The following is a 12,268-nucleotide window of genomic DNA, read 5'->3' as shown; positions in this document are numbered from 1 at the left end:
ATCGGAGCTGATTTGTCAGTGTGTGGTATGAGTGAACGCTGGGTTATGAATGGGGTTTGTGTGGGTTTTTGCGCGTGCGGCGTGTTGCCAGGTTCTTTATGACTCAGACCGGCTGAGGGCTCCAGATTCCTGGAACTAATTAGAGAGATGGATAATTCTTGGCCTTCAGAAGCTCGCATACTTAAGTAGGCCCTTTACTCTTTCACTCATTCACTCTCACCGTTTTTCTCTGGCTTTTCATTTAAAGGCTGTTTGGGAGACTCATTTAAAGTAGTTAAACATCAAGCAAGTTAGACTTTTAAAAATGCCACTGCAAGATAATAATGGAGTTTATTAATAAAGTTTGTGTATGTTTTTAATTTAGTTTTTGTTGAAGTTGGATTTTTATGTTATGATTGTATTTATATAATAAAAACATAATATTTGTTATTATGGTTTCATTAAAAGTTCCATTTAATTCAATTTATCTTTATTTCTTTGGGGCTTTTTAGAGTGTAGATTGTCAATAAAATACTGCATTTATAAAATGTTGTATTCCAATCTTTTTAACTATATATTTTTTGATTTATTAATCACGTTTTTTTTATATAACTTATAATTTTTGTTATTGTTATAATTATTTTTATTCATTCATTTTTCTTTTGCTTAGTCCCTTTATTTATCAGGGGTCACTACAGTGGAATGAACCACCAAATTATTTTGTTTTACAAATTCTTATTAAATTCACTTACACTGCATGTCTTTGGACTGTAGGGGAAACCGGAGCACCCGGAGGAAACCCAAGCCAACCTAGATAAATAATTATCAAATGTACTTTTGCAGTCATATCATAATTATTTTTAACCTGGTGTAAGCCTGTAAATCCCAAAACAAATCTTAAAAGCTCAGTTATTCAAGCACATGTGACATATTCTAAGCAAATGTGCAAAATTTAAAGGAATTTGAGATTGACAACGGTAAAAAAAACCTTCCTTAAAATGAATTTCATTTGATATTATCATTGTAGCCACTAAATGGCAGCAAAAGACTACTTTTTAGTTATTGATAGACCAAGTTTAAAGTAAAAACACTGCTATTGCATTTAAAATCAGTTCAATAAGTTCAAGCTTACCATTCAATTGAATCATGGGATGTTTGACCATATAATAGTTTAACCATAACATTTTGTATGTGTGTCAACATAATGTCCATTGTGGATGTGTTTTAATGTCAGCCATTATTTTTGGCTTGTCAAAGACTTAATCCCCATTAAAAGTCCTTAAATGCTTAAACCCCCTATATATATATATATATATATATATATATATATATATATATATATATATATATATATATATATATATATATATATATATATATATATATAGTATTTTTAAAGTTAAAATTAGGAATGAACTACAATGAACTACAGTAAATGTTGTGATTCTGTTCAGAGAATCATTTGAATGATCTAAAAGTACATGTTCATTAAAATGAATCCAACTTTCAAACCAGGATATTATTATTATTATTTATTTCTAGCTGGCTTTGTGCAATACAATATGACTGTAAAATGTTTAGGTCTGCATATTGTTTCTCTTGATTCTTATCTTCGATCTCCGTAAGAGGTGTTGAGTTCTTCATATGCGCCACATTCATGCACAGATCCTTCGCCTGGCCTCCATCTGGACATTTTCTCGATGGAGTGAAGATTCGCTTTATAATAATAAACCTCAGGCTTTCTGTTCGACCTGGCCCTGAACCGAGCCCGCAAGCTGTTTGGCTGCTATTTTTTACCACGCTTGAGCTCCGAACCAAAGACATTCTCTTACCAGTCCATGCGGCTTCAGTCTGGCTCACGGATCCGCTAAACTGTTCTGTCTGAGGGACAATAGTCTTTGCATCACTGTAGCATTTTATTCATCATTTTTTTATATCACTAAAACCAGCCAATTTAGGCCTCTCCTAGGGTCCTCACTAAGAACTGATTTTAACGTTCTTGTCGTGAATGTAATTTTAGTTATTTTGGTCTTAATTCCTGCACAAATCTGTGTTTGTTTGTTGCATATTTGAGTAATTCCTGTCTGTGGACTTTATTATATTAGCTAAAAGCACAAAACATTTTTGTTGTTTTTTCTTCTTCTGTTCTGATTAATGTTTCAAATAGTGTTTTTCACTGTTATCAATGGATCATTATATCATTGACCTAAATGATTTGTTCATAAGTAGATTCTTTCAAGTAAGCGAAAACACCACAGTGTAGGTGTATAGTTGCACAAATGTTCTGCTCCGGCTTTGTTTTAGAACTGTTTTCATCTGCAAAACAGACCAAATCAGACAAAACTGAACTCTCATTCACTAAATGTCAACAACTTGATTGTTGAACTCTTGCATAATCAATCTTAGTATCACATCCTAGGACTGGATGATTAGACGAAAAGACATCAAAATAAAAAATCATAACCTGTAATTGATCTATCTCTTTTTTTTATCTTGTTAATACTTCTCCTTTAAAAACGTATTGACGTGTATGGACAAACTGAGCACTTGAGAGTTTCTCTGACATCACAGTGAGTGCACTGTTCAAAAGTGCGATAACCTGACAAAAAAAGTCTCTCATTCACCAGGTAAATCATATTATTTGTTGCTGGTGTATTTGGTATTGGGCGGGAACAATGCGGTTTAAAGGTCTGCATCCCCATTCTCATATATCACCTGCATTTTTTTAAGGAAATATTTGTTAACTTTAGTTTTGCTTGCAATAGATGCTGATTTTAGGTGTCATGATAGCACAGTGGGTAGCAGGATTGCCTCACAGCAGGAAAGTCACTGGTTTTGAGCCTCAGCTGGGTCAGTTGGCATTTCTGTGTGGAGTTTGCAGTTTTTGCTGCTAAGATACACTTATAGGGTTTACTTTAAAAAGGCGAGAAACTATTACACTGTTTTCACTATTTGCTCTTGTATTATAACACTGTTTTTATGCCATCATATTGCTTTTATGAAGAAAAACAAGATTATGTATGGCGCTACCGTCTGTCTTTCTGTCCTTCTGCTTGTGTAAACATGAGCCAGACTCATTTTGCTGACTATAATGGGCCGCATTACCCACAATCCTGAGGGGAAGGAATGTCCAGCCCCATTAGAGTGCAGTCCACAAGAGCACACATTTGGATTGTTTTGGGGCCAGCGTTTGCTGTGAATGCACTTAATGGAGCACAGATCATTTGTGGAGGCCCAGAAGTGTGTTGTTTGGTGCCTGTTCTGGGGGTTTTGTTTTTTTTGTCTCTATTGCTTTCTTTCTTATAGTGGTTTAAAGTTGGTCATCCAGTAGTTTGCTTTTGCATTCTTTGTCATTTCTTAAATGCCAGGTTTATGTAGTTGTCATCTTTGCAATGCTGTAAAAATCTCAAGAGCCGAGGTGTTGGATTTCAAGATCACATGGGTGTTGTAAAAATATGTAAACGAGTGTTTTGAATATTTGTATTTAATTTTATTGTATTTCAATTTTTGGTTGTTTGTGGGTTTATTTTTCTTAGTCATTGGAAAATCATTATTTTATTATTTATTATCATTATTTTATTATTTATTATCATTATTTTATTAATATTGTATTATTTATTATTTATTTATTACACTTTTATTTTAATAGTTATTATTTACTATTTTTAATTACTAATTAATATTATTATACTATTATTATTATAAATTATTATTATTATTATTATTATTATTTTTGTTGTTATTATTATTATTATTATTATTATTATTATTTAGTATTATTTATTAATAATAATATTGTTTATTATTATTATTATTATTATTGTATTATTTATTTTATGTTGCTTTATTATAAGTTATTTACTATTGTTTATTAATACTAAAATGTATTATTATTATTATTATTATTATTGTTGTTGTTGTTGTTGTTGTAGTTGCTTTTATTATTTTTGTTATTACTACATATTATTCTATTTATTATTTGTAATTTTTATTTATCATTATTGTTTTATCATTATTTTATTATGTATTATCATTATTATTTAAATATTATTGTATTATTTATTTAATTCTGTTTTATTATAATAGTTATTATTTACTATTTACTTTATTTACTTTTATTACTTTATTTACTATTATACTATTATTATATATTATTAATTTTATTATTATATTATCATTATTGTTTTATCTATTTATTATTATTATTATTTGCTATTATTTTATTTACTATTATAAAAAATGAAATCTATTATGTAAATCTACTATTGTTATCATTATTGTTTTATTTCTAATCATAATAATACGTATTATCATTATTATTATTATTATTATTATTATTATTATTTTATTTGTTTGTTGTTATAATTGTTTTTATTTATTATTTGTGATATTTTAATTATCATTGTTTTAGAATTGTCATTTTCTTATCAATATTTTATTATTATCAGTAGTAGTATTTATTGTTTTATTATAATTATTGTTTATATAATATTTTACTACTGTTATTATTTTTTATAGTCATTATTTTAATATTATTATTATTATTATTATTATTATTATTATTATTATTATTTCAAATTAGTTTCTTTCTGAAGAAACTGCTCATCCATATAATTTGGTGGCATTTTATAGTGCACAGTTTAAGGTCAGGGAGCACAGATTGTCACTTCATCTCCTGTAAAATAAGAGGAACGCACAAGAAAAGAGATTACTTCATGTTAAAGCTCCGTCCATCTGTGTGGATTAAATTTTATGGCAGATCTCTCACTCTGCAGGTCGAAGGTCTTTCAGATTTAAAAGCTTTTCGTAGACCCCAGCTTCAGGAAACTCTTAACACACGACATGCAACATTCCATGGCTCTTCCTGATACTGAGCGTTCAGTTTGTGTTCAGGCATGATGATCCTTATCTGCATGTAGTTTCACATCTGATCAGATCTCATTTCTTTCACACCATACACATCTGCAGCTTTCTGCTTTCTCCACAGATTAGATAAAGGAGAGTTGAACTTAAGGGTGAGCTCAGTGGGGTCATTTGTATCATTTTGCGCACAAGATTTAAGAAGGATTGTGTTAATTGTGCACAAAGAGTTGTTCAATGTATTTAAAAAGTATTTGGATTTATGGACTTGTTTTGAAAAAATATGACCTTAATGTTAAATGTGAATTCAATTAAAACCGAGGTGCTCACTGCCACCCAAGTTCGATTCCTGGTTTGAGATCCTTTGCCGATCCTTCCACACTCTCTGTTCCCTATTATTTTCTGTCTGTACTTTCCTCTGTCTTATCTTAATAAATGTGAAAACCTCTAAAAATGTATAATAAACATTTCTGAATTTATGTTTATAGAGCATTATAATTCAAATATTAGAGCAATAGATAAATGTTAAATTGTTAATTTAGTTAAAACTGAGGTGCTCATGGCAACCCGAGTTTGATTCCCGGTTTGGGATCCTCTGTCGATCTTTCCCCTCTCTCTGCTCCCTATGCTTTCCTGTATGTAAATAAATCCTGTTATAAAAAAAGTTGAAAATTTTGAAAATACAAATATTGAAGGCTGTGTGTCCACCGTGTTTTTGCACTGCATAAATGCGATCACTGTTGAAAAAAAATGCTCAGAACTGCAAGCGCTCAAAATACATGGCAGTCATTGACAGCAACAAAAAGAAAACAAATGCTCAGCTCAAGAAGAACGCTTCAGTGGACACACAGCCTTAAGGCTCGTGCACACCGATATGTTTTTTGCTTGCGTTTTCCGTCGACGTTTAACTCCTTGTGTCTAAATAAAGTGCGTCCATGTGATCATGCACACCAACGTGCAAAACGGCAGACGTAAAAGCGTCATTTAAAAAAAACGCCTCATGCTCGTTTTTTTGTTTTGCCGCATCAAAGCCTTCTTCACCATGACGTCCTACATGACGGTAATAGTTTGATTGCAGTGTTTACTTCAATAATGCCAGTAATATATGCATACTCCACATGTCTTAATTCCATTTCTGTTTAGTTCAGTTCTGACTTTAGTCGGATTAAGGTAATCCAAAATCTCTGTTTGGAGCTTATGTAGGCCTACAGTTCAACTTTGATGTTTAACTGAATAAACAGTTAGTAAACACAAGTACATCCTATTGAACATCATTTATTTTCATCACCAATTATCACAGTAGAACAGTTACTCAAGCAGTTTGGGATGCATTTTGGAAACAGGAGATGAGCCCCTGGTCTAATGTGCCACCTGGCTTGAGAAACCCATTCTGAAAGACTTCCTTTTAGTCATAATTTGGGTAGCACCCATTCTGAATTTAACCTTCTTTTATGAAAAGAGAAATACCATAAAAACACAAGAGGAAGGGGAGATCAGAACTTTGGCGGAATAAAAGCTTTTTCCTCTGCTAGTAAAACTCTGACCTTCCTCTTAAAATCAGTTCTTTACAGGGCAGAAACAAAGCAGCTGTAATGAACAGCCTCTCGAGTGTTCAGGAAAACAGCCTCGCTCCTCAAACCCTTGTGTTTTTTTTTCCTCATCAGGGTTTAATTAGCCCATTCATCCCTAGTTACTTTCTCTTGCTTTGTTTTGAGGGCAAAATACTGCTGATGAATACAAAAAAAGGCTAATAGTTAAAACCATACTCCTACACGTGATTGATTGCATTAAGCATTGTGTTACATCTCTGATGGTATGTGTCTAGAAGTGAGTGAGCATAAGTGAAAAGTTAAAGCCAGAATGCCTAATACCTCACAACTAACATTGTTTTTGCCTGCAGTGTTTCACCTTAGGCTGGAAAACTGTGTTTAAGACTCATGGTTGCAAAAGTAATCAGCAGTATGTGAGTGCAAACTTCTTTAGGCTCACTGAACAAAAAAAAACAAAACAATGTAAATTAGCAAGTAACATGAGTTTTTTTACGAGAATATACCTAGGATTAAAAGGGAGAGTAAGAATAAAAACTGAAAGTGGGTGTTTTCCTGCTGAAAAAGCGATTTGGTGTGTGTGGGGGATCCAGCGGTGGCATTGATGTATATGACCCGTCCACCTGCACACACTGATCCTCTGAGCTTCTGATGGCCCAAATGCAAGATGTGAGGTCATCAGTCATCACGAACTGTCCAGTGCTGACAGACCCTATAGTTCAGTTTGAGAGACCATCTGTTTTGATGTTGATTTGCTGTTACTTATTGTCCACTTCTTTTTGTTTTTGTATTAACTTTTTATTGTTTTAACTTTTATTGTATTATTTTTTTTTTACATTTTATATTTTATTTATTTTATTTTGACTGAATATTTTTTGTTTTATTTTTTTTATTTATTTTTTGTATAGTATTACATTTTTAAATGTTATTATTTTGTTTTATTTTTTTTTATTTATTAATTTATTTTATTTTAGTTTTACTGAATATTTTATATCACTTCTACTGAATAATTGCTTTATATTTTTATATGTTTTATTAATTAATATTTTTTTCATTCATGGGCTGTGTGTTTGCATTTGCGTGATTTACTTCACAGATCGACTAACTCCTACGGGCCTCTCTGTAAACTGTACTGTGTGGGCAGCCTTTTCCATTGTAGTCAAAGTGTAGAGATTGTGTGTGTGTGTGTGTGTGTGTGTGTGTGTGTGTGTGTGTGTGTGTGTGTGTGTGTGTGTGTGTGTGTGTGTGTGTGTGTGTGTGTGTGTGTGTGTGTGTGTGTGTGTGTGTGTGTGTGTGTGTGTGTGTGTGCGTGTGTGCGTGTGTGTGCGCATATCTGTTTTTATTTAATTTTTTTCCTTGTGTGTGTGGGGGTCTTATGGAGGAGGATCTGGCAACTCCAGAAGAGGACTTTAAAAACTAGACAGGTTTTTTTTGGTACATAGAGTGTGGACAAAAGTACATGTCTATGTTTATTTTTTTCTTTATGTCTCCTAAATACTACTACTACTACTACTACTACTAATAATAATAATAATAATAATAATAATAATATTAATAATAATAATACTTTTATGAATTTTATTCTGCTCTTTTTGTACTAACTTCTTATTGTACTAACTTCTCCATTAATTATAAAGTATGCATCATATTAATACTCCATATGAAAATGTTACAGTTAGTGTATTATACATGTATAATGTATTGTTATATAGTTTTAGAATGTTTTAAATAATTTTAGTTTGTATATTTACTTATTTTTGTTCTATTGTTCTATTTTGTTCTAAATGCATCTTAGTATTTTATTTTTAGTTTGTTTATTCGTCATCATCATCATCATCATTATCATCATTATTATTATTATTATTATTATTATTTAAATATTATTGTTATTATTATTGTATTATTATTATTATTAATTGTTTTTATTACTGTTATTATTAATTTAGTTGTTGTTATTACTGTTGTTATTATTATTTGTTGTTATTACTGTTAATGATATTATTGTTATTTAATTGTTGTTATTACTGTTTTTATTATTGTTATTTTTGTTGTTTGTTATTGTTATTATAAATATTATTATTATGAAAAAGTTTATTATAAATTATTATTATTATTACCAATTGTTGTTATTACTGTTGTTAATATTATTATTATTAGATTGTTGTTATTATTATTATTATTATTATTATTATTATTATTATTATTATTGTTGTTGTTACTGTTATTATTATTATTATTATTATTAGTTTTTTATTATGTATTTATTTAAAGTTTTTTTTTTTCATATATTTATGAAATTATTTTATATATTTTCATTCATTCATTTATACATTCATCCAAATCTGGACTGTGTAACATATTTTGTCATATTTTTTTCTTCACGCCTGAAACAGAAAAATGTGTTTTAAAGCCTTGTGATAATAACTGATGGTCGGGTCAAGAATGCTGTTTATTTATCTATATTTCCTTTACAAGCAGGTGGTTTCGTTTAACTTTGTGGACTGGTAGGTTTACTACTCATCTTTCAGCCTATTGGTTGCCTTTGCTCTAGTCTCTTTACGTGGAACTGTTTGTTTGCTCAACATGATTGTCATTGTTTAAAAGTTTCACTGGAGGTTGAGCTGATTGTTTACTGAGGAGATTGTGACACCACAGCTTTATTGTCTCTTTGAATCTCGCACTTTTGACTTGTGTAATCCTTCAGAAATTCGGTTCATGCCAAAAATGTAGCGTTGAGTTTTTGAAGGACTGGATTTTCAGGTCCTGACAGACTCGTGAAAAGTGCTGAGGTAAAAAAAAAAAATTACATGAGAGGTGCTGTCAGGTTTCAGTCGTAGTTTAGATAGTGATGTAATACACACACACACACACACACACACACACACACACACACACACACACACACACTGCACTGAGTCAATGATTCAGAGTTTCCTACATGGGCTTAGGCTGGAAATGCAAACTGAGGAATAATTTGACTGAGAAGCAGCATAGACAGCAGCTATAGTTTTTCTTAAGAGGAAATGTTTGACTGACTTGAGCCAAGAAATTGAATTTCTGAAGTGATTGAATGATAGTAATAATCAAATGAAGTGAATTACAGTTATAAACAATAATTATAGTAATTATTAATTATCTGTTGACATAAACACAAGACCAAAATGCGTTTTGTAATATGTATACGTTACAATAAGTGTTTAATAAAGTAAAAATAATATAGCATTATCAATTATAGATGTTCTAATATATAAAAATAAATGTTGGAATTGGTTGATTTTGTAGTTATAAAATATAGTGAAATCTAATCTAAAATGTTAAATTAAGTAATTTGGAAAGATGGAAAGAGGTTTGTTATATTATTTTAGAAGTAATTTAATGTAGTTCTTATTATATTTTCATATATTATTGCAATATATATTATTAGAATTAAATATAGTATAATGATTTATTGTTCTATTACATTAAAATAAGCATTAAATGTGTTGATTTTGTAATTGATAGTTTTTTGTAGTTGATTTTATAACAAATATAATAAAAAAAATTAGGAGCAGTTTAATATAATTGATTTTATTTATTTATTTATTATTACTGTTGTTGCAATATGCTATATATACTATAGATATATAAATAATTATAGAAAGTATAATTATCTTATTGTTATATTAATATATTGTACTTATTTTATGTTACTATATAATAGTAACTTATACTACATATAGGAACTTATATTTATTATTATTATTATTTATTATTTACTAAATAAAAATACACACATGCTTATCAGCTTTAATCAATTATTATTATTATTTTTTTATTTATTTATTTATTTATTTTTTATTATTAATTAATTAAATTATTTATTTATTTATTTATTTATTTATTTATTTATTTATTTATTTATTGCTTTTATCAATTTATTTTTTGGAAGATGTTGTGTTTGGAGATTGTGTTTACTGTTAGTCCCCGAGTCATGGTAACATTTATTAGGTGAGTCTGGAGTGCTTTTATCAGGGTTGAGACCTTCAAATCTAATCTAATAAAAAATAAAGCTCTTTTGTTTAAAAACTGAGCACTGACCAATGAAATGTTTTCCATGTGCTCTTCATACTTTCTCAGTGCTTTTGAGGACACTAAATGTGCCTGATTGTAAAGTTTTCAGTCACGCTTTTTCCAAATTTCCACACTTCCACCATCCATGCTGATAAACTTGGATTTGCTTATTTATTTAACCCAAAGGCCCTCCTTCAAAATGCTAAAACACAAGAGGTCAGATAAGATGATTTGCATGCGTGTTTATACCACAAGCGCACAGGATATGAATATTTTTTCTCTTTAGAGACTCCCTCAGCACATTTCTGAACTCCCATCAGCCCTCATTACGATGGAAATCATCTGTAACACAGTTTCCACAGTTCACTATGATAATACCACATGCAGCATGCCTGAGAATATGAAGATTAGTTTAATGATGTCATGATGACACACCATTCCCTGGATGCATATTGCATATTGCTCGTTATTAGTTTATGTTAGTAAATTACATTAAAGCATTACATAAAACTTTAACTAATGATAACTTATTGAAAAGTGTCTTTTTTTTTTTTTTTTGTATTACATATTTTTGCTTTAAAATGTTAGGCATTAAAATATAAGGCATTTTTGCACAGTTTGCACACATTTCTAGCATAAAAATTGTCTGGATGAAGTTGGGTTTAAAATTTGTGTGTTTTTTTATGTCTCAGAGGCAAAGCAGATCTGTTTCTAATTGTTTCATAATTCTTAAAGGGCACTTATTTTACCCCTTTTACAAGACAAGCCTTTGGTGTCTCCAGAATGTGTCTGTAAAGTTTCAGTCCAAAATACCAGTCAGATATTTTATTATGGCCTCCAGAATCTGCTCATTTTGGTGTCTGAGTACATTGTACCTGTTTTTGTAGCCCGTGGCTTTAAATACAAATGAGCTGCTTTTCCCCGCCCACGGTTCCCACGCGCGTGTCTGCTTCTCCTGTTATGTCAGATAAACAGCAGCCAGTGATAGAGACAGACACATATGAAGCTGAAATACAGCTTATTAGTTAAAAAAACAAAAACAAGTAAGTTTATTTGATGTATTTGTGGCGGAGTCTATTCAAGCCTTTCTGAAATGATGAGTCACACACGAATGTCGTTTGCAGTACACACACCCATATAGACACCATGCAGCCATGGTTATTATAGTGGTTAAGAATTAGATAGCAATTTTAAACATGCTTTGTTTTAAAAACTTTTTAAACTTATTAAACTGATAAAAATCACAGAGTTATAACAAATATTTTGATCCCAGTTTATTTGCATAAAAACTTGCATGTTATGATTGAAACATGGTGCCTGTCAATCAATTTGGTGGGCGGGGAAAAGTGCACTCCATGTCACATTGCAGTAGGCCTCAAAATCAATGGGATTTGGGTCCTATTTTAACGTCAGGAGATATGTTGGGTTTATATCACTCCAATATGACTGTCGACACACTATACCTACACACAGTACTGTCCAAACAGTTTATAAAAGTCATTATAAGTTCCCTTTAAATTACTGTAAACACCCAGGGACAAAATAAATGTTGTTTGTAGAATAAAGTAATCAGTTATATTATGTAATTTTTCATTTATTTATTTATTTTGAGAAAAGGGACTTTAATATGTTTTTTAACAAAAAAATTCTTAACTGCGACACAAGAAATGCTTTATGTATATTTTAAAATGTTTTCTTTCCATTAGCGAGAAAACACACACACACACACACACACACACAAAACCGTCGATAAATCAAAAAATCTTATTTTTTTTCTGCAGCGTTTTAAAATAAGATGAAATAAACTTGTATAACTAAATTTACAAGAGTTT

General features: G+C 30.3%; 1 protein-coding gene across 12 annotated transcripts in view; it reads left to right on the top strand.

The window, feature by feature from the left end:
• The window catches only part of ptpn13 (protein tyrosine phosphatase non-receptor type 13), a 158,357-nt gene that overhangs the window by 70,500 nt on the left and 75,589 nt on the right, over nucleotides 1-12,268 (top strand).

The sequence above is a fragment of the Danio rerio genome, chromosome 21 (assembly GCF_052040795.2).
Source record: "Danio rerio strain M-AB ecotype USA chromosome 21, GRCz13ab, whole genome shotgun sequence".
NCBI lineage: Eukaryota > Metazoa > Chordata > Actinopteri > Cypriniformes > Danionidae > Danio > Danio rerio.
The sequence above is the reverse complement of the archived record's forward strand: the minus strand, read 5'-3'. Positions and strand labels throughout refer to the sequence as shown.